Raw genomic sequence first — 24,303 nt, forward strand, 5'->3', positions numbered from 1 at the left:
AACGACAGGATTACTGATGCAAACGGAAGCAATTCCCTGAGTGAGAAATCGGTGTGCGTGCTCAGCGTAGGGACAATTAATTACAAGGAACAATAAAATTGGATTCAAACTTTAATTCTTCGTGTCGCCTACATAACTGAATAGACATTATCATGTGTATGAGTGAAAATTAATTGACTATTAGAATATTATGAAGTGAAAAGTGAATTCATGGTTATTTAACAGTGAACTGTCCTCGATTTGTCCCAAGATTACGACGCATTCTGAACATTGCTTAAGTATATGTTATCTCTGGAATTAGGTCGTGTATTTATTGAACACGCGACGTAGCGACGTCTTGACGACGGAATAACAATTCATTAACTTAACATCCTCGCAATTCCATAATGTGGCTACGACTTGGGTGATGGATTGAAGATTCAAGACGTTATATTATTAATATTCAACATGCATTACATAACCGGGCACAATAAAAAGGAGAACTACAGTTAGCCAGTTCACGCAAGCTGAAAAGTCTGTCGAGGACTCAAAAAAAAAAAAAAAAAAAAATGCTCGTCATCATTTAAGGCCAAGGGAGTCATCGCGTCATCGAGGAGTGCAATTTCCGCGTTTATGAGTGAAGAAGCAAAAGCGGCTTACACATTCTGACGCGCTGCTCTATCGAAATATTGACATTAATCACGAAAGACGGTATCTGAAATATGACCAAACCACGCGAGGAGTTTGTGTTTTCTTACTAGTTACAGGGTGGCGTTGTCGTGAACGACGGACGCCGTTCCACGTCATACCGGCTGGGGCAACCACCACCACCGAGTCGTGTCAACTCTAAGGAGACGCAGACGTCACAGTTCCGAGGAATTGTTTGGAGCTTTAAAATGTAATGTATTTAGGAGAAACCATTATGAATGTACAGCATCTTTTCTTGGATGCCCTTCTTTGCAAAACATTCTTGGGCTATGGCAATACTGACTGCATCTTCTGCATTTAGGGAATTCGAATTATTTTTCACTTTGCTGAAATGTTCCACGTAGTATGCCACAGCCTTTAACCAGGCTGACCACCGAGTTAAAACTAGCTGAGGAGGTAAAGTCGAATTTGGAAGGAGTTCACGCAATTTTTTAATTGTACTTAGTGACTTGACATTTTCTTCACACTAGAAAGAAGAAGATCCGCGTCTTTATACTGACTTCTGACAGTTTCAACGACACAGTGTAAACCGTGAGCAAGGCACGTCAGGTGAACTAATCTAGGGTAAAGAACTTTTAATCCAGTGCCTACTTTAACGATGTAAGGAGCAGCATCGCTGAGAAATAACAAATACGCTCTTATGCCGCATCCCTTTTGTCAACAAGAAAGCTAACTAATCAACAAGAAAGCTAACTAATCACTGAAAAATTTGGCAACAGCGGAATGATTTTTTTCGGCCGAGTATTTGTATATTAAGAAGAAATGATCTGTTTGCTGCTTTCATAGTACCACCTACAGCACTACACATACACTGTCACGATGCATCTGTGTTTTCGTCAATCGAAATCCATATTGAAGAACTTGCAGCACGCTGGTTGTAGCTCCGTCATAAGTTGCATTGAGAATACATTTTTTATTTCTTGTCTGCGACTAGATTCGGACTCCTGTGTCCATTTTAAAAACATCCTAAAAAGAAGATTACATTTGACATGATAACTTTACACAAATGAGGCACATATTCTTAATAAAGTTATAATACACTGATATACATGTAAGGTATACAAATTTGTCATGGTTGTATTTTACAAGTTGTCTTACAAGTTATATAATGTGTTACAAAGTGTGACAAATACGGGCGACAGTCCATGTACAGAATCTGCCCCTGAAGTAATCAAAGCGGTATATGGCCAACCCGACAACAGCAAAATGCACCGCATAGGACAGACATTAGAAAATTGGTGTGCAGAAACACCAGAGATTACCAGGTAGAACTCTAGAGGCTGCTGAGAGCGGCGCACGTCGAAAATATGTTCACTGACTAAACAATACATTCTGTTTCTTTTTATTAACTCAATATAGATTTAAATATCCTATACAATAAAAAATTCTTTTTCTAATATGACACATTGACCTCCAGTGCGCAGAATGTAGTATAAAGTGTTGCAGTTCTTAACAGAAAATGACATAAAGGAAGTGGTTAAAGACCCCAATAGATAGTATCAGGTGGCCATCATGAAGAAAGTCTAAGGGGCGCAATGCTGCTACTCCCCGCCGAGATACGTAAAGTGATCAGTATGAACCCTAAATTACCCTCTTTGAACGCACAGATAAAGTTGTATAAAGAGAACAGGAGGATGCGTGTCATCGTTAAGGGTAGAAATGCACTTATGGCAGAACTGGATAAGGCACTTTTTAGAAAACTTAACAATGCGTATAATTCCAATAAAACTACAGTATGGTGAATAGCGCAGTCTCTGCTAGTGAGGCTAAGGAAATTCAGCTCACAGGGGATAAGGTATTAGCGCCCCTTCACATCGTTAATCTGTATACGACCGTCCCCGATGAAGATATACTTAAAATTGTAAAAGAGAATTTATTGCACAATAACGCCATGTGGAAACGGAAAATAATAGAGATTATGGACCTTTTACCCAGTTTACCTTGAGTTACAATTTTTTGAATTCGATGCGTGAATGTACCAACAGATAAGCAATTAGGCTTAGCGATGAACAATTGCCTTTCAGGATTGCTAGCGAAATTTTTATTAATGATTTACAGTCGGGAGCACTTGCCAGCAATACATAGTTTAGCGGACATGTTTATTTTCTATAAACGCTATGTAGATGACGCATTCCTTGTAATAAAGGGAGGAGGGTGGCAGGTATCAGTTGCGCGTAACGCATTTAACCATCAGCATGGGAATATTAAATATACGCTCGATAGTGAAAAAGATAATAAAATTAACTTCTTGGCTCTAACAGAGTTACGAAAGGGGAGTAATTGGGTTTTCGATTTTTCGGAATCTTCTAATCATACCGTGCAGCGAAAAAGGCCTTTTATCACACAGCGGTGGCGCGGGTGAACTGTATCCCGTTAGAGGAAAATGCAGTTAATAGAGCGCTTGAGGTGTTGAAGCAGATTGCGGTGGCGAATAGATGCAGAAATAGCTTCGTTACACAGATATACAGGGTGAAGCGAAATTCGAGCACTCGGGCTTCGCAGCGCGACTCCTCGCATGCCGGCGATAAAAAAAAAATGTCTCTCACAAAATTTCGTCTGGCAAGTACATCCGGCAGACAAAGGAGGTTAAAATGTATCAATCTGGCAACAGTTTAACCACATGTATGGTAACTACCTCCAACAGCACATTTTTGTTGTGCACTACAATTGGTGCAGTGGATAGAGTTTTGGGTTAGCATGCAGGATGTCGATGGTTCGATCGCGGGTCGAGGCATATGTTTTTTATTTGGCAAATGTAGTGCAGGTGGTATGGTATCAGGCAACTTAATCATCAACAGCGAGTGGAGCGGGTACCCTAGAAAACATATGCCCTTACATACTGCAATCATTGAAATGGAAGTTTGGTCAGCTTTGAAAGAAGCTCTTTCCACGTCGTGGGCGTGCATTTATTCACACCACTTCATCTACCAGATGCGAAACCTGTTTTCTTTGTACCCTCCTCCAGTGGTCCCATAGGTTAGTACCAACTATTATTCTTGCCTCGTTCAGGTCCATTACATTTCGTTAGGGCCTTACGTTACCAGTAGGGCTAGCAACGTGCTTTGAGAATAAGGTCCAAACTCGGTGACTACTTGTATGTGTTATCACCATGGTCCACTAATTATACCTTTCAACATTAAGTCTGGTAACCGCATGCTGTTTAGCACGTTTCTCAATGCATTATTACTATTATTTTTATTATTCTATCGATTGGATTGTGGAAATATCATGTCTATTACCATTAGGGAAACTGTAATTCGAAACTGAACATTTCAGAATTAGCGGTGTCGGGATGAGTCATACAGAATGTGGTGTCACCGCCAGACACCACACTTGCTAGGTTGTTGTTGTTGTTGTGGTCTTCAGTCCTGAGACTGGTTTGATGCAGCTCTCCATGCTACTCTATCCTGTGCAAGCTTCTTCATCTCCCAGTACCTACTGCAACCTACATCCTTCTGAATCTGCTTAGTGTATTGATCTCTTGGTCTCCCTCTAAGATTTTTACCCTCCACACTGCCCTCCAATGCTAAATTTGTGATCCCTCGATGCCTCAAAACATGTCCTACCAACCGATCCCTTCTTCTAGTAAAGTTGTGCCACAAACTTCTCTTCTCCCCAATTCTGTTCAATACCTCCTCATTAGTTACGTGATCTACCCACCTTATCTTCAGCATTCTTCTGTAGCACCACATTTCGAAAGCTTCTATTCTCTTCTTGTCCAAACTGGTTATCGTCCATGTTTCACTTCCATACATGGCTACACTCCATACAAATACTTTCAGAAACGACTTCCTGACACTTAAATCTATACTCGATGTTAACAAATTTCTCTTCTTCAGAAACGATTTCCTTGCCATTGCCAGTCTACATTTGATATCCTCTCTACTTCGACCATCATCAGTTATTTTACTCCCTAAATAGCAAAACTCCTTTACTACTTTAAGTGTCTCATTTCCTAATCTAATCCCCTCAGCATCACCCGATTTAATTTGACTACATTCCATTATCCTCGTTTTGCTTTTGTTGATGTTCATCTTATATCCTCCTTTCAAGACACTGTCCATTCCGTTCAACTGCTCTTCCAAGTCCTTTGCTGTCTCTGACAGAATTACAATGTCATCGGCGAACCTCAAAGTTTTTACTTCTTCTCCATGAATTTTAATACCTACTCCGAATTTTTCTTTTATTTCCTTTACTGCTTGCTCAATATACAGATTGAATAACATCGGGGAGAGGCTACAACCCTGTCTCACTCCCTTCCCAACCACTGCTTCCCTTTCATGCCCCTCGACTCTTATAACTGCCATCTGATTCCTGTACAAATTGTAAATAGCCTTTCGCTCCCTGTATTTTACCCCTGCCACCTTCAGAATTTGAAAGAGAGTATTCCAGTTAACGTTGTCAAACACTTTCTCTAAGTCTACAAATGCTAGAAACGTAGGTTTGCCTTTTCTTAATCTTTCTTCTAAGATAAGTCGTAAGGTTAGTATTGCCTCACGTGTTCCAACATTTCTACGGAATCCAAACTGACCTTCCACGAGGTCCGCTTCTACCAGTTTTTCCATTCGTCTGTAAAGAATTCGCGTTAGTATTTCGCAGCTGTGACTTATTAAACTGATAGTTCGGTAATTTTCACATCTGTCAACACCTGCTTTCTTTGGGATTGGAATTATTATATTCTTCTTGAAGTCTGTGGGTATTTCGCCTGTCTCATACATCTTGCTCACCAGATGGTAGAGTTTTGTCATGACTGGCTCTCCCAAGGCCATCAGTAGTTCTAATGGAATGTTGTCTACTCCCGGGGCCTTGTTTCGACTCAGGTCTTTCAGTGCTCTGTCAAACTCTTCACGCAGTATCTTATCTCCCATTTCATCTTCATCTACATCCTCTTCCATTTCCATAATACTGTCCTCAAGTACATCGCCCTTGTATAAACCCTCTATATACTCCTTCCACCTTTCTGCCTTCCCTTCTTTGCTTAGAACTGGGTTGCCATCTGAGCTCTTGATATTCATACAAGTGGTTCTCTTCTCTCCAAAGGTCTCTTTAATTTTCCTGTAGGCAGTATCTATCTTACCCCTAGTGAGACAAGCCTCTACATCCTTACATTTGTCCTCTAGCCATCCCTGCTTAGCCATTTTGCACTTCCTGTCGATATCATTTTTGAGACGTTTGTATTCCTTTTTGCCTACTTATTTTACTGCATTTTTATATTTTCTCCTTTCATCAATTAAATTCAATATTTCTTTTGTTACCCAAGGATTTCTACTAGCCCTCGTCTTTTTACCTACTTGATCGTCTGCTGCCTTCACTACTTCATCCCTCAGAGCTACCCATTCTTCTTCTACTGTATTTCTTTCCCCCATTTCTGTCAATTGTTCCCTTATGCTCTCCCAGAAACTCTCTACAACCTCTGGTTCTTTCAGTTTATCCAGGTCCCATCTCCTTAAATTCCCACCTTTTTGCACTTTCTTCAGTTTCAATCTGCAGTTCATAACCAATAGATTGTGGTCAGAATCCACATCATCCCCTGGAAATGTCTTACAATTTAAAACCTGGTTCCTAAATCTCTGTCTTACCATTATATAATCTATCTGATACCTATTAGTATCTCCAGGATTCTTCCAGGGATACAACCTTCTTTTATGATTCTTGAACCAAGTGTTAGCTATGATTAAGTTATGCTCTGTGCAAAATTCTACAAGGCGGCTTCCTCTTTCATTTCTTCCCCCCAATCCATATTCACCTACTATGTTTCCTTCTCTCCCTTTTCCTACTGACGAATTCCAGTCACCCATGACTATTAAATTTTCGTCTCCCTTCACTACCTGAATAATTTCTTTTATCTCGTCATACATTTCATCAATTTTTTCATCATCTGCAGAGCTAGTTGGCATATAAACTTGTACTACTGTAGTAGGCATGGGCTTTGTGTCTATCTTGGCCACAATAATGCGTTCACTATGCTGTTTGTAGTAGCTAACCCGCACCCCTATTTTTTTATTCATTATTAAACCTATTCCTGCATTACCCCTATTTGATTTTGTATTTATAACCCTGTAATCACCTGACCAAAAGTCTTGCTCCTCCTGCCACCGAACTTCACTAATTCCCACTATATCTAACTTTAACCTATCCATTTCCCTTTTTAAATTTTCTAACCTACCTGCCCGATTAAGGGATCTGACATTCCACGCTCCGATCTGTAGAATGCCAGTTTTCTTTCTCCTGATAACAACGTCCTCTTGAGTAGTCCCCGCCCGGAGATCCGAATGGGGGACTATTTTACCTCCGGAATATTTTACCCAAGAGGACGCCATCATCATTTAATCATACAGTAAAGCTGCATGTCCTCGGAAAAAATTACGGCTGTAGTTTCCCCTTGCTTTCAGCCATTCGCAGTACCAGCACAGCAAGGCCGTTTTGGTTAATGTTACAAGGCCAGATCAGTCAATCATCCAGACTGTTGCCCCTGCAACTACTGAAAAGGCTGCTGCCCCTCTTCAGGAACCACATGTTTGTCTGGCCTCTCAACAGATACCCCTCCGTTGTGGTTGCACCTACAGTACGGCCATCTGTATCGCTGAGGCAAGCAAGCCTCCCCACCAATGGCAAGGTCCATGGTTCATGGGGGTAGCTTTAAATCGGCCGCGGTCGATTAGTACATGTCGGACCCGCGTGTCGCCACTGTGTGATCGCAGACCGAGCGCCACCACATGGCAGGTCTCGAGATACGGACTAGCACTCGCCCCAGTTGTATGGACGACTTTGCTAGCGACTACACTGACGAAGCCTCTCTCATTTGCAGAGCAAATAGTTAGAATAGCCTTCAGCTAAGTCCATGGCTACGACCTAGCAAGGCGCCATTAGTAACATTGCATGTATCTAAAGAATCTCACTTGTATCGCCACAATCTCCAGATGTACCAAAAGGATGGATTACAGTTAAGTATTCCAGAAGCTACGTACTTTTCTTTATAGCATTCATTGCGTATCCTGTTTCAGACCTCACGCACCCTGCTTTGGCTTAGCGTGTGCTCTCATTGTGTCTAGGCTGTCTTGTCTAGACACAACACAGAACAATATCTGTCACAGGGGTAATGCCGTTAGATGGAACAACGCGCAGGAGTGACGGCGTGTTCATACTGCATGCGCTGTCCACCAGACAGGGACTAGTTGTGAGCGGAGTAACGCTCCCATGATAGATCGCAACGTGCATGCGTACACGTATCGAATTTTCTCATTGTAAACCTCTAAACCAGTGTGACAGACGTATGGCATACACAAACGATGAATGTGTGGATGTGCTTCTGGTCCTTGGCGCACCTGATAACCGGGCTGGTGTTGACACTTGTGAATATGCTGCTAGACAACCTCGTCGACGCTATCCAGATAAAAATGTGTTTCGTCGTCTGGAGCTGCGCCTTCGGGTGTCAGGTTCTCTCCTTCCACCATCGTGTGACAGAGGTCATCCACGGACTCGCCATACTCCAGCTACTGAGGAAGCTGTTCTGGAGGTCATACACCAGGAACCTCAGCGAAGTACACGTAGCATAGCAAGGCAGCTGCGTGTCTCACAACGCATGGTCGTTAACGTGCTGCATGAGCATGGGCTGCACCCCTGTCATTATGCTTTCACGCAACAGATGCATCCTGCAGATCGCCATCAGCGGATGCAATTCTGTGAAAGGTTCCAGTAACAACAGGAAGCCAACGATGACTTTGTGAACACCGTAATATGGTCGTATGAAGCAGCATTCACTCGTGAGGGTGTCTTCAGTATGCACAATGCCCACCATTGGTGTGAGGTTAACCTGTATGTCACCCGCGACCGAGGATATCAAGTTCGATTTGGTGTCAACATCTGGGCCGGAATATTGGGCGATAGGTGTTTGGGCCCGTACATGTTGCGTGACTGGTTGACTGCATGAAGGTATCATGCATTCTTCTCAAACTATCTGTCAGATGCACTGGAAGATGTTCCACTACATGTTCGATAGAGGATATGGTTCCAACATGATGCTGCACCTCCACACTCTGGAATCAATGTGCGACAGTATTTGGACAGAATATTCCCACGGAAATGGCTCAGAGGTGGAGGTCCAGCTGTATGACCACCAAGTTCACGTGAACAAAGTCCCCTGGGTTTCCTCCAGTGGGGACAGCTGACCGACCACGTTTACTCTATTCCGCCTACGAATGTGAAAGAACTGGCTGGACGTGTTCATGCTGCTCTTGTTACTGTGGACAAGCTTTGCTGCAAAGTGTCCAGAGCTGTACGATCCTGCGGGTTGCGCAATGTTTACAGGTGCAGGGAGGTTTCCTTGAGGATCTGTTGTTCTGAGGACAACGTATTCTGTTGTGAAGGTCATGCTGTCATTAATATGGACATTATTATTGTCACTGGTTATTAATGTGCCACGTCTGAGCGCTCGTATTACATGTAGTATAAATGACAAGTAGATGTTGTGTACTGTATTGTGCTGTCATCATTAACATCTCGAAACTGATATTGATTTTTTAGTTATTCTGTCGTATGACAGGTTGTTTGTTTCAACTGTCTGTTTCTTGTTTGTCTAACCACGTATTTGTTATCTTCAGTAATACAAAATGTCGTAAATTTAGGATACATGTGACCTAAGAAACGGTGTATATTACAGCAGGAAATGTCAGAATCAAATTAGCAAACAAAAAAAAAAGTGCCCCCAACGCAGGATCGAAACCTCGGCCTCGTGCATGCTAACACAAAACTGTGTCCACTGCACCAACTGTACAGCACAACTAACATATGCCTACAGAGATAGTTACCATACATGTGGTTACAGTGTTGCCAGATTGCCACTCTTAACGTCCTTTATCTGCCGGATGTACTCGCCGGACGAAATTTTGTGAAAGACTTTTTTTTATCATTGGCCTGTGACGAGTCGTGCTGCAAAGCCCGAGTGCGCGAATTTTGATTCACCCCGTATATAAAACGTAGACAGGAAAAGACACCACGTAGTGAGGATAAAAAGTTCTTGACTTTCAGTACCGGAGGCCTGTGTCTGTAAAACTGGCATCGGCTTCCCCGCAAAAATTTCAAATGGTATTTCGTACAAAGGGTCACCTCAAGTACAGATCAAGACACAGACTGAGCAATGGAGTTCATAAGGTAATGCTTGAAAATTTGAGGCGTCAGGAGTTTATAAGCTGAAGATCCTGTGATAAATTTTGTATAGGTCAGACGGGCAGATCCTTCTCAAATAGGTTCAGGGAGCATGTTAGGCAAAATAACAGAACGGCGTGTGGGCTGCATTGAAGGACTGAAGGGCTCGTAGCGGGGGCAACGCAAGAAACGATGGAAGTGCTGTACGTTGCTCCCAAAGGCTCACAGTTACACTTTCTGGAAGAATTAGAAATTTACGGGAATAAAATCAAAGAACCAGACAAAGTACTTAACGAGCAAGTAGATTTTGGATATTATGAGTTGTTTGTTCTGTTTAGACAGGAACTGTAGTTACTAAGATCTTGGGAGTGGATACCAACTCCTGCTACGGGGTGTGTACTGTTAGCGTAAACAGACTGTAAACAATTGGTTACTGTGTTTCGCGGCACAATGACATCAAGTATTTTACGTCGTTTGTGACCTGTTTCTCACCTTCGTTGTTTGCATTATGTCCTGGTTATTCTGCATTGTGAGGAGCATTACTCCCTACATTGGAACATAGAGGGCGGAGTTGTATGGCCTGTGCACTAATGTGACTGTTGTCCATTGCTCCCCTGAGCAAAATTTTGAATGTCATATTACTGGTGCATCTCATGAGATACTCATTCAGCCGTTAATAGTTTTTTTTTCCAAAAATGGTTCAAATGGCTCTGAGCACTATGGGACTTAACATCTGAGGTCATCAGTCCCCTAGAACTTAGAACTACTTAAACCTAACTAACCTAAGGACATCACACTCATCCATGCTCGAGGCAGGATTCGAACCTGCGACCGTAGCAGTCACGCAGTTCCGGACTGAAGCGCCTAGAACCGTGCGGCCACCGCAGCCGGCAATTGTTTTTTTTACACTCCTGGAAATGGAAAAAAGAACACATTGACACCGGTGTGTCAGACCCACCATACTTGCTCCGGACACTGCGAGAGGGCTGTACAAGCAATGATCACACGCACGGCACAGCGGACACACCAGGAACCGCGGTGTTGGCCGTCGAATGGCGCTAGCTGCGCAGCATTTGTGCACCGCCGCCGTCAGTGTCAGCCAGTTTGCCGTGGCATACGGAGCTCCATCGCAGTCTTTAACACTGGTAGCATGCCACGACAGCGTGGACGTGAACCGTATGTGCAGTTGACGGACTTTGAGCGAGGGCGTATAGTGGGCATGCGGGAGGCCGGGTGGACGTACCGCCGAATTGCTCAACACGTGGGGCGTGAGGTCTCCACAGTACATCGATGTTGTCGCCAGTGGTCGGCGGAAGGTGCACGTGCCCGTCGACCTGGGACCGGACCGCAGCGACGCACGGATGCACGTCAAGACCGTAGGATCCTACGCAGTGCCGTAGGGGACCGCACCGCCACTTCCCAGCAAATTAGGGACACTGTTGCTCCTGGGGTATCGGCGAGGACCATTCGCAACCGTCTCCATGAAGCTGGGCTACGGTCCCGCACACCGTTAGGCCGTCTTCCGCTCACGCCCCAACATCGTGCAGCCCGCCTCCAGTGGTGTCGCGACAGGCGTGAATGGAGGGACGAATGGAGACGTGTCGTCTTCAGCGATGAGAGTCGCTTCTGCCTTGGTGCCAATGATGGTCGTATGCGTGTTTGGCGCCGTGCAGGTGAGCGCCACAATCAGGACTGCATACGACCGAGGCACACAGGGCCAACACCCGGCATCATGGTGTGGGGAGCGATCTCCTACACTGGCCGTACACCACTGGTGATCGTCGAGGGGACACTGAACAGTGCACGGTACACCCAAACCGTCATCGAACCCATCGTTCTACCATTCCTAGACCGGCAAGGGAACTTGCTGTTCCAACAGGACAATGCACGTCCGCATGTATCCCGTGCCACCCAACGTGCTCTAGAAGGTGTAAGTCAACTACCCTGGCCAGCAAGATCTCCGGATCTGTCCTCCATTGAGCATGTTTGGGACTGGATGAAGCGTCGTCTCACGCGGTCTGCACGTCCAGCACGAACGCTGGTCCAACTGAGGCGCCAGGTGGAAATGGCATGGCAAGCCGTTCCACAGGACTACATCCAGCATCTCTACGATCGTCTCCATGGGAGAATAGCAGCCTGCATTGCTGCGAAAGGTGGATGTACACTGTACTAGTGCCGACATTGTGCATGCTCTGCTGCCTGTGTCTATGTGCCTGTGGTTCTGTCAGTGTGATCATGTGATGTATCTGACCCCAGGAATGTGTCAATAAAGTTTCCCCTTCCTGGGACAATGAATTCACGGTGTTCTTATTTCAATTTCCAGGAGTGTATGTGGTTTTTCATTTGACCTGCACCTAATGGGTTACTGTACGCCATATTTTGGCTGATGTTGTATCTTAAGTAGTTATACGGAAACTCTAATCATTCCTAGTGACAGCTGATTTTGCTTGTCGGTGGTGTACATGGTGATTGGATTACTAAAAGCTGATAGTTTCTTAGGTCTTCGCAGATGTTTGCGAAAGCTATGGTTTGCGATGCCATAATAATGAAATTGTAAAATTTTTTACTAATTACGAAAGTAAACACCCTCGTTACTGCGCTTTGTACGTTTTAACTGGAAATACCTCTTATCTTAATTAGAGAACTGTATGTAAATTAATGTCAACTGCTGAGACGATTTCTAATGTGTAACGTTCTTATCATTAGGTACTATATTTTATTTAAGTGATATGTACAGAAGTATGACTGCTGAGCGTAAGCTATGGTACTGCAGCGTCATCTACGTGAAGCTTGTCTGACGCAACGCAAGAGTACTTTGTTCTATTCCAGGCACTGGCTTTTTTGATATTGGAGAGAGAATAAGTGCCGTCGTTTATGCTATATACACAGCAGTTTGGGTTCACTTATAAGTTTCTTTACAGTACGCAAATGGTACTATGCAATGTATGCGTTCTAACACGCCGCTTCCACACAGGAGATTAGCGACATAATAAGTAGTTTAATCTGCAATAAGACAGAATTTGTTACTTTTGTTACGTAATGAAATTTTTGCTCTTCTATCTGGTTTTGGAGTAACTTAGTTACGTTTCAGTAAGGAAGTATGCTCTCGCACCAGTTTGCACTGATCTAAGTCGAGTTGTGTAATAAGTTTAATCTGCAAAATTAAAGGATTTATTATTTTTACGATGTACCTTAAAAACTTTTTTAAAAAGTGCATTTTATTTATTTCCAACTGGTGTTCGCCAATCGGCGGTGCTTAACGTTTCAATATTGGAAGTGCTGTCGCGCTACTTGCGCTATGGATTCAATTGGTAAAAACGAAATGTAACTTTTACTCATTGGAGCGCAGTATGTGGAACTATGTAAACCTGTTGCAAATGACTTATTGTTTCGATATTACACGTGTTGTCGCACTAGTAGCGTTATTGATGTAATATACAACAAATGAGAAATGTAAGTTTTGCTTATTAGAGCACAGTATGTAAAAATATGCAAGTCGGTCGTAAATGGCTTGTCTAAGGGTGGTTTCCTGCTTGCTATTCGTTTGCGTTTACTCTTTTATCATTGAGCGCAATGCCGCGCGTTGTGGTTTCAGCTTGTTATAATTAATACGACACTTTTGTTCTCCGTTAGAGAACTCAGTATTGACTAAAGAATTGCTACGGAGATGATCACCTTAAGAGGCAGTCTTCGTGTATATTGGCAGACTAATATATTTATTTTTGGAGTTGGGGCTGTCGCACTTTGGTTTTGAGTTGTAGTATAGACACGTAACTTTTTTAGGGAGTGGACATATTATGTATAACGCGTAACAGTGTATCTACTGAGTATAGCTCATGCAACTGCAGCGTCGTTTGGAGGTGACGTCATGTGCCGACGTAAGGCGTAGCAGTCTGGTGTAATCCGACCTCCTGGAGTCCAATGAGTGGTTGCTGATTGTAGGCACACCAGAATTACAATGATCACACTTGGGTCACGGCTGTGGTGCCACCTGCAGGCCGTTGCTGAAGCAGTGTCGAGAGCGTGCACAGTGAAGTCAGTATCTTATGAGCGCGGTTCCGCAAGCACTTCTAATGTCGGACTGTGTTAGCACAGGCGGCTACAGGAAGTGTGTATGGTTGTGCCCGGGTCTGTTAACGTCCTTGCACTTGGTGGCTGAGCGTCATGTGTATCTGATTCGGCAGTGCTGGACAGTATTGGCTCGAGTGGAATTAACTACGATACCGCGTTGGATTACATCGACACCGCTCAAGTTGCACGCCGCGTGCTCTGAGGCGTCTTGTCACGGTTCGCACGGCTGCCCCCGTTGGAGGTTCGACTCCTCCCTCGGGCATGGGTGTGTGTGTTGTCCTTAGCGTAAGTTATTTTAAGTTACATTAAGTAGTTCGTAGGCCTAGGGACCGATGACCTCAGCGCTTTGGTCCCATAGTCCTTACGATAAATTACCTTTTTTCAATTTCCACGAGTAGCGTTGTTTCGCAACGGAACCAGGGCAGTACAGTGAACATTAAACTATCGACACGTTTGCTCTGGCACTTTAAGTGCTGGACTTAGCTAATTTCTCCTCAAGTGCTGTCTTTCCCAGTTCATGACTCCAGTAACTGCATTTCATCTTACTTGGCGAATTTTGTTGTTTTGTTGGTAGCTCCTCACGTAAATAGTTAGACACCGTGTGTAGGTGTCATTAATGTACAAGTCTAATAACTAATTCACCTTCATAAATTTAAGTCTTTTTATCGAGTTGGGGAGATCTTTTAGAAGATAATTGGAACTCATTCGGCAATAACTTCACGGGGTGTCGGAGTTCGTACACACCCGACTATACATAATATTGAAGACTTCTTGAAAATTTTTGGTGTAACGGGGTGAGTAACTTTCAGTACCATTGGTTTATTATACGTAGTGTCGTGGCGCGGTAGGACGGAATATAATAGACTCAGGTCACGATTGATATGATAGAGATTTTAATTGCGTTTTCACGAATGCTGATATTTGTTATTTTTCAGATCACCAGAGTAATTACCCTATGTTATCTGTTGTGTGAGGCATAGGAAATGCAATCCGAAAACAAAGGAAGTAGGTTACAGTACGCTTGTTCGCCCACTGCTTGAATACTGCTCAGCAGTGTGGGATCCGTACCAGATAGGGTTGATAGAAGAGATAGAGAAGATCCAACGGAGAGAAGCGCGCTTCGTTACAGGATCATTTAGTAATCGCGAAAGTGTTACGGAGATGATAGACAAACTCCAGTGGAAGACTCTGCAGGAGAGACACTCAGTAGCTCGGTACGGGCTTTTGTTGAAGTTTCGAGAACATACCTTCACCGAGGAGTCAAGCAGTATATTGCTCCCTCCTACGTATATCTCGCGAAGAGACCATGAGTATAAAATCAGAGAGATTAGAGTCAACTCAGAGGCATACCGACAATCCTTCTTTCCACGAACAATACGAGACTGGAATAGAAGGGAGAACCGATAGAGGTACTCAAGGTACCCTCCGCCACACACCGTCAGGTGGCTTGCGGAGTATGGATGTAGATGTAGATGTAGATACGGAAATTATGCATCGAATTTTGTATCCTATGAACGTACTCCGTGTAACTGGTATCCAGCGCCTATTGTTGTTAAACGATGTTGTACATATTCTATACCGCTTCCGTTGGGCTGCTGACCCTCTTTTTTAATTGTCTTATTAACGAATTGGTTTTTTAAATTGTGAAATTTTTGACTGATTCTTAAAATCATTTTATATGTCTTAAATTCATTTAGTAAGTAGTTACATTTTTTAACTATAAAATTTCGGGTTGATTACTGGCTAGATAAAACTCATTTCAGAAAATTGTTTTAGTTACGAAATATGTGTTTTTGATTAATAACTGTTGCTGTAAATTGTGTTCATATCCTGCCACATTTAGCGTTTTTTAAAACGCAATAAGGAGACCACATCCAAACCCCGAGAAGCAGCCCATTACCGCCCTAACCACGAAAAATATTCCTCTGCCGTAAATACCATCTTCTCCATGCTTGAGTGTTGGCGCTTCACATGATGGCACGTACTGTTCTCCAGGTAATCCCCAAACCTGACCATCGCATTGCACAGGTTACAGCGTGATTCATCAGTGAATGTAGATGCAGATGATGCTTGTGATCAGATATCAGATTTTAAGTAAATGCCAATAGCAGGTTGTCGGTGTTTCCTTTAGAGTTTTTGAAGGTATAGAGATCGTTGGAAAGATCTAGCAGGAAGCAAATTATTATTATTGTACGTATCGATTAGCCGGAACTGTAGCTAGGTTACACTCCAGAATAAGCAAGCACAGCGGTACAAGCGCCTCTGAACCATGTCTTCATTACTTGTTACTGTCCAGAATGTTTCAAAACAGTGCACATTCTGCTGCAGAGTGAACGATTCGAAATGGAAACAGTCGTCTAGTGACGATGGAGTAACGCCACCAAAACGCGTCTGGATAAACACTTGATTAATGGGGCTGATACTGCAAGTACTCGTGTGAAAGTTTCTCTCGAGAATAAACTTTTGGCATTTTCGAGACTGCCTTTTTTCAATATTTGAGGTAAAGTTTTCCATTTAGGAGACGTTTATAGTAAATATAGTAAACTAGAGATTAACGAATCACATTCCGCGTAGACTTACATCATGTTACGATTTTCAACCAATTGTGAACTCGATTGAAGCAACATCGCCCTGATTCTATTTTTATATTTAAATTGAAATGAAAATGGGGAGGGGGGGGGGAGAGAGACAGTTTACGAGACTAAAAATGACTACGGATGGGCCGTTTCAGATGCAATGCACGACTGTGCAAGTGAGTACTTGACCCGCTTTGTCTGTGGCGCTCACGATAATGAAAAAACACAGCTGCCAACAAAGAAGGTCGTTGGTGAATATGCGTTGGAATGTTTAGAGACTTTATGTGCATGCCTCATGTTTAGAACTTAACTTCCTCAAGATACTCAATGTAACCTGTGTCAACAGCACCATACAGTTACTGACTGGTTTCATTTACTACAACCATCTTCTGACATTACTAGTATAGACATCCGTTCAGGAGGAAATCTCACCTCTACAGGATCTATTCTAGCAGTACTGGTCCTAAACTAGTCTTGGTGAGTAAAAAGAAATTACGGGTGTTTTCCACACCTATTTTTTTTTTAAATAGTAATCTTCAAACGTCTAAAAGCTTGTATGTGGACAACTATTTTCGAACATTTGGGTCACCTCATGGACCTGCATGTCGACCAGATGACAGTCCCAATGATCAAAGTCAGCTGTCAATGAAAAACATCTATATAGCAGCTTTCTGCTACTTTAAGGTGTTCAATTTAAATATGCACTGCCTTACTAAAAACAGTAAACAGTGAAGCACATAGAAGACGTTGTCGGATGTCTGTGTTCCTTCATACAGATAAGCACGACCGGCGCGCATGTAAATGATTAATATTGCAGTTCTCTGTGACAACCACTTGAGCGGGTTAGTGTTGTTCGTGTTTACTGCTGTTACCAGTTCTGATGCGCTTTATAATGGGCGTGAACAGCGTTGGATGTAGAACTGCTGATGTTTTTACAAATATCAGGAATCATATTGATATTTAAAAAATATCATTATCGGCCCTCGTTATATATCTACGGAAAAAATTCGACCTACCGGTCTATAAAAATATCGGCTGCACATTGTAAGTATACTCTCGGTTTTAGAGCTGTATATTTAAGTATTGATTTATTATTAGCTGTTCTGTACGTCTACAAGCTAGCAGCCTGCTTGTCCCGCTTACCGTAAGAATTGAAAGGAAAACGATACACGCTCACGCTTGACGATAACAACTTAGCGAACAATGTTAGCTTCATGTAAGTGGCACAATAAAAAGTGTCCAATCGGTCTCTCGTTCGATTTGGTCACATCAGATTTGTCCGGAACACTTCATGTCGACTTCCCTGTGTTTTCATTTCTCCAAAGACCAGCGACCTAGCAGCTGCAATATCAAAACCGCGTGGTGAAGTTAAGCGTTGCAGTTTCTTTTGGTAGCGCCGAGCACCGATTACGTCAGCATTTTTGCTCACACATCTCCGTCCACCGCAAAGACCAATTCTGTCAATTACATTGTTTGTTCTTCACATTCAGCAAATCTTTTTGGAGAATGCCAATGTGAAGAAATAGCACACTAGTTGTGTTAAAAATTCTTTTTTAATGCAGCTGGTGTGCTATTTCTTCACATCAGAAATTTTGTTATTCCGTTAAAATAAAGCCAAACGTGCTCAGTGTAAATAAAACTTTTGTTACAGTCGCGAAAGACGGAATATTTCTCAATATTACATACGACACCTATGTGGTACTTAAATGAGATATTGTTATACAGTAAATTTTATATGAACTTTAGGTATCTTGTCCACATTTCATTCTCAACATTGTGGCAACTAAAATCGACCATACGGAAAGTATACTCTATGGACTTTTACCTCTGCAAACTCTTCAAAATTTCGTGCAATGGTTTACTATATTTAATGCTGCATAATAACTGCGTTGAACATCGAAACAAAATTGTTATTTATGGGGGGAAGGTATCAGTCAAGAAGATGTGTAAAAATATAATTTTTAGGCCAAATAATTTTTGTGGAATCGAATGATAAGAGTGTCAAAGCAGTCGGAACACGATGTGTCTGCACAGACGAGCAGTGCAGTGACAAAATCGCGCACAGCGCGGAATGAAGGGAGCACGTCTTTGTAGTAGCGAAAGGGTTAATGCGGCCGTGGTGGCTTTACTTCATGAACTGCGCGCTCCCCCCTAAACGTAAGCTTGCGAACTATGCTATACTATGGCGCTGCTTCTATTGGCGCGTGCGTCGTGTGCAACTGGCAACGCAGCAATCTCCCGCGTCTGGGCGGGCATGCGCGAGCCGCCAAGATAAAAGAATTGAACTATAGCAGCAATCGGAGCAGGTAATTACCCTCCTATGCAAGGCTGCCGTTAACACCACAACACAAAGGGCTGCATTTGGAGTGGTAGAGTGACCGGAAGCGTGGAATACTGGTGAGTGACGCATTGTGTTCAGCAGTGAACGGCGGTTCTGCACAACCTCAGACGATCATCATCGGCGAGTTCAGTGGTTTCCAGGGGAGAGGTCTCACTCTTCCAATGTTTCCCAGATATACAGTGGTATTGCTCCTGGCGTCACGGTGTGGAAAGTGGTCAGGTATGACTTCAGGTCACGGCAGGTAGTGACTGAGGCAACTCTGACTGCACAACGGTATGTTTCGGACATCCTGCATCCTCATGTAACGTGATGCCATTTTTCAATAGGACAATGCACGTCCACTTGTAGCACTATCTGTGCACTCTCCGTGTGACGTTGAGATACCCCATTGGCCAGCAATATTCCCAGATCCGACGCCGATAGAAAATATATGGTAGAAGCTCGGAATTCAAGTCTGCCACAGTAATCAGCGTACAGAGGACTATTTACAGCAGTTGCTGTCAGTTTTGCGTAAGAAGAGGATACGATGGCTTTGCGACAACCTTTGCAACCGCATCAGCTCGTACGTCCACTCCAAGGGCGATCTAACATCACGCTGACAAGTGGACACATACTCTCAAGTTATCTGTAAATTTGACGCGACATTGTACTCAATGAAAAAATATCATATACTCTCTGTCTGTGAAGTTTAATTTCGTTCCCTACCCTCGTTTTTGCGAGAACTCAGTACGTGAGGGATTCTGAACAAAATACCTCATATGGGCATGTGCCGTATTCTGAATGGTTTCCAAGAGAGAACGGATTTAAAGTATATTTTGTACGTTTCTCTCGGATAACTCGAAAACCCGAATGAAGTTTGGAAGGTGGGACACGAGGTACTGGCGGAAGTAATGCTTTGAGCACGGGTCGTGAGTCGTGCTTGGGTGGCTCAGTTGGTAGAGCACTTTCCCGCGAAAGGCTAGCAGCCTCAGACCGGGAAGTTTCAACTCGAATACCGTACCCTTCAGGGGAAATGTTTTCCAATACAAAAATATACCATAATAAAGTTCCTACAAAAAAAGTCCTCCTATTCATTTTTTCTCTAGGACTAATATTTTGCGCTAGAATACTGAATAATCACGTGCGAAGCGCATGCACTGTAGCTTAGACTATTTTTGTAGGCGAATTTCAGGTAGTTTCCCGACATATGGACCACAAGTGTCGCATATAACACAGTTCGTCTGTACTTCCTCTACACTATTGTGGTACGTTGTACGTAAACAGTGTCAATGTTTGAGTTATGCAGAAAATAAATAACAATACACATTCAACGTGTTTCATCTTGGAAACCACTCGGAATAGGGCATATGATCATATCAAGTTTTTTGTGCAGAATCACTAATACTATCAGCTCTCAAGGCATGTACTTTTCCTCCTGACTCATCCTGTGTAGCCGAGGATCCCCCTAAGAAAAAGCAAAACAATAACTCACCTGATTGGATACTGTAGTGGCTGGAAATTTTGTTACGAATTCTAGAGCTATTATGAAGTGTTAAGGGTTGTTTTGATTTTGGTGAATCACTCGGCACATATTTCCCTATTCAATAAACCGGCACGAAGTTATACCGGAAGAAACGTGGCTGCTGTTTTAAGTTTGCAAATTCGTTCTTCTCAGCGAATGTCTCCGTTCGTGTGTATCGGCGAAGGACCTCGTGCCAAGTAGCGCAGTCACGTGCCAGGAGAACGCTTGTATTTACGGAAGTATCGGAAACTTTCGGGGTTTTGCCCAGCGAGTGTCTGGCTAGAGTACTGCTGTGTGTGTGTGTGTGTGTGTGTGTGTGTGTGTGTGTGTGTTTCGCGACGTTTACGTGCTGCGTCATGATGGCACACAAGTACTCAGCGAGTCAACATGCATTCCGGTATGCAGGGATACGGGAACTAAGCCGCCGCTAAGCTGTGTGCGACCGTGATATATGGCACAGTTCCTCTTGTGTGCTGTGGCTCTGCCCTTGTATCTCTCTCTCTCTCTCTCTCTCTCTCTCTCTCACACACACACACACACACACACACACACACACACACTGAGCGATCAGCACTGCCGGCCGGTGTGGCCGAGCGGTTCTAGGCGCTTCAGTCTGGAACCGTGCGACCGCTACGGTCGAAGGTTCGAATCCTGCCTCGGGCATAGATTTGTGTTATGTCCTTAGGTTAGTTAGTTTTAAGTAGTTCTAAGTTCTAGGGGACTGATGACCTCAGCAGTTAAGTCCCATAGTGTTCAGAGCCATTTGAACCATTTTTTGGATCAGCACTACTTACGTAGGAATAGGCCGCAGGTCGTCTCAGGCCGTGGCGACTCGACTCCCTGCCCTGTCCCGTACTTCCTGTTTGTTATTTTGCATCAATATTAAGAAAAAAGAGCGTTATGACCACATTACCAACGATGGAGGAGAAATGCGTAAACTATTGCAAAAATTCTGACATATTACCGTTCCAAACAGTTGACATGTATAATACAGTTTTCAGAATAAATACGCCAACAAGCGCACACGTGTACCAACGTCCAGCATGTTAAACCTACTTTGATATAGGCGATACCTATGGTCTGATTGCATGGCTTGAGATCATCGCTTTCATTGCAGGCAACAATTAAAATCTTTCGCCATCTATTGGCTGTAAACGGCGTTGCCGCAGTGGTAACACCGGTTCCCGTCAGATCATCGAAGTTAAGCGCTGTCGGGTTTAGCTATCACTTGGATGGGTGACCATCCAGTCTACCGAGAGCTGTTGGAAAGCGGGGTGCATCAGCCCTTGTGAGGCACTGTGAGGAACTACTCGATCGAATAGTAGCGACTCCGGTCTCGAAAACTGACAACAGCCGGGAGAGCAGTGTGCTGACCACATGCCCCTCCGTATCCGCTTCCGGTGACGTCTTTACGCTGAGGGTGACACTGTGGTCGGTCAATACTATTGGACATTCCGAGGCCTGTTCGGACGGGGTTTAGTTTAGTTAGACATTACGTGTTAGGTAACGCCTCCGAAGAAAGTGAGCACCGCTGTCCCATTGATTTCTAGAGAGGTACGCGAGATGGCGGTTGTCATTCGTGGACGTGGTGTTCAATAGTGCACATGCATTGCGACATTTTAATGCAGTGTGCAAGCTGCAAGAGCGGTCTGTTTGATCGAAAAGGGATGTACTTTCGGTCGTTTCACTGCATTGTCGATGCCTCTCGATGTGTCATCCATAGGTTGCGGACACGCTACACGGAGACAGGTCAGTAAACAAGGAGAGTCGGACAAGGTCACCGATGCATTACAACCCCACGTGAAGACCGATATCCGGCCATGCGGCGTCGTACGGATACCACGAGAGCACTGCAAGACGATCTCAGAAGGACCACTGCAGCCACATCAGACTGTAATGAACAGGTTGCGAGAAAGTACGTTACGACTTAGATGTCCTGTTGGGGTACCTCGCTTGTGATAACAACTGGCAGCTCTCCTTCAGTTCTGCCGTCCCCATGTCAACTGGCGACTTCGTCACTGGGGAAACGTATTGTTCACAGACGAGTCCAGATATTCTCTGACGCAAGGTGATGGCCGTGTGAGACCCCTGGTAAGTGGTACATGTCAAATCGTGTCCAGGAAATGCACAGTTTTCACTCATCGTGGGGAGGTTTCAGTGTTGACAGCCATACGCATCCACGGTCACCTTACCGCCGTGCAGTACATCGAAAAGATCGTGTTGGACCATGTGGTGGCTGCAGCATACTGTGGTGGCCCTGAATTCCTTCTAATGCTGGGGCCCACGTGGCGGGCGTCACGAGGGATGTCTTGTGAAGTCTGGACATTGAAGTAACGGAATGGTCGGCGGTGAGTCCCAGCCTGTATCTTCTTCTTCTTGGTTGGCTTTATAGTCCTTGAAGAACCTTGGTCTCCTGTATCACCTGCCTCCATTCTTCTCTGTCCATCACCTTCCCTCTCCAATTTCTTATTCCCACCGCCTTTAGATCTTTTTCCATATTGTCCAGCCACCTTTTCATGTGTCTACCTCTTCTCCTTCTCCCGCCAGGTTTTCCATGAAAATTTTCTTGACGCTCCGAGTTTCTGGCATTGTCTATACGTGTCCTGCCCATCTTATTCTTCCCTGCTTAATTTTAACAACAATATCCATCTGTCCCAAAAGCTTTTGTAGTTCTACATTTGTCCTTACTCTCCAGCCATCTTCCTCTCTCACTGCTCCAAAAATCCTTCTCAGTATCTTTCTTTCCCATCTCAATAACAAGTTCTCCTCCTTTAATGTCAATACCCAGCCTCCTGATCCATATATTACTATAGGTCTTAATTTTGGTCGTGTATATTTTGATTTTTGTATTCCGAATAACATTCCTGGAATTAAATACATTATGCAAGGCAAAATAGCAACGATTTACACTCGTTATACTTTCATGAATTTCTACTGCTACTTTACTTTCCTCTGTTATTACAGAACCTAAATATTTAAATGTTTTCACTCTTTCTTATTCTTTTCCATTCATTACTATTGAAATCTTTTGTCCGTTTATATTGGACTCCCCCATCACCATATACTTTGTTTTGTTTGTTTACTTCTAAACCTACTTCTCTTGCTGCTTCCTATAACGTATCGTAGTTCCCCTTTAGTGCCCTTACATTTCTTGCCCTTAATGCTACGTCATCCGCATATGCTACCACTTGGACTTGCCGATTAAGTATTGTTCCTCCTGGGTTTATCGGCATTTGCCGCATCACATTTCCTAAAACTAAATTAAATAGGATTGTAGACATCACATCTCCCTAGCCCGCATCTCGTGGTCGTGCGGTAGCGTTCTCGCTTCCCACGCCCGGGTTCCCGGGTTCGATTCCCGGCGGGGTCGGGGATTTTCTCTGCCTCGTGATGGCTGGGTATTATGTGATGTCCTTAGGTTAGTTAGGTTTAAGTAGTTCTAAGTTCTAGGGGACTGATGACCTAAGATGTTAAGTCCCATAGTGCTCAGAACCATTTGAACATCTCCCTATCGTAGCCCCCTCCGTAGTTGGAATTCACCAGACAGTTCTTGCTCCATTCTTACTTTACACACCGTTGCTCTCATTGTCATTTCTGTTAAAGTGACCAGTTTTAGTGGGACTGTAAATTCTTTCGTGGTCTGTATAATTTTCTTCCTGTGTAGGCTGTCGTACGCTTGCTTAAAATCAATGTACAACTGATGTAGTTGCTTGTCGTACTCATAAAACTTCTCTAGCAGTTTTTCTTAATAAAAATATCTGATCTATCATCGATCTGTTCCTCCTAAATCCAGCCTGATAGTCCCCCAATATCCCTTCTATCATCCCTTCAAGTCTGAAGGCTAAAATTTTGCTAAATATCTTATATGTTACGTCCAAAAGAGTGAGTCCACGATAATTGCTACATTCTGACTTGTCGCCTTTTTATGTAACAGGCAGATGATTACCATGTTAAAATCCTTAGACATTACCTCCTTCATCCAT

This window comes from Schistocerca serialis, chromosome 2 (assembly GCF_023864345.2).
Source record: "Schistocerca serialis cubense isolate TAMUIC-IGC-003099 chromosome 2, iqSchSeri2.2, whole genome shotgun sequence".
Classification (NCBI taxonomy): domain Eukaryota; kingdom Metazoa; phylum Arthropoda; class Insecta; order Orthoptera; family Acrididae; genus Schistocerca; species Schistocerca serialis.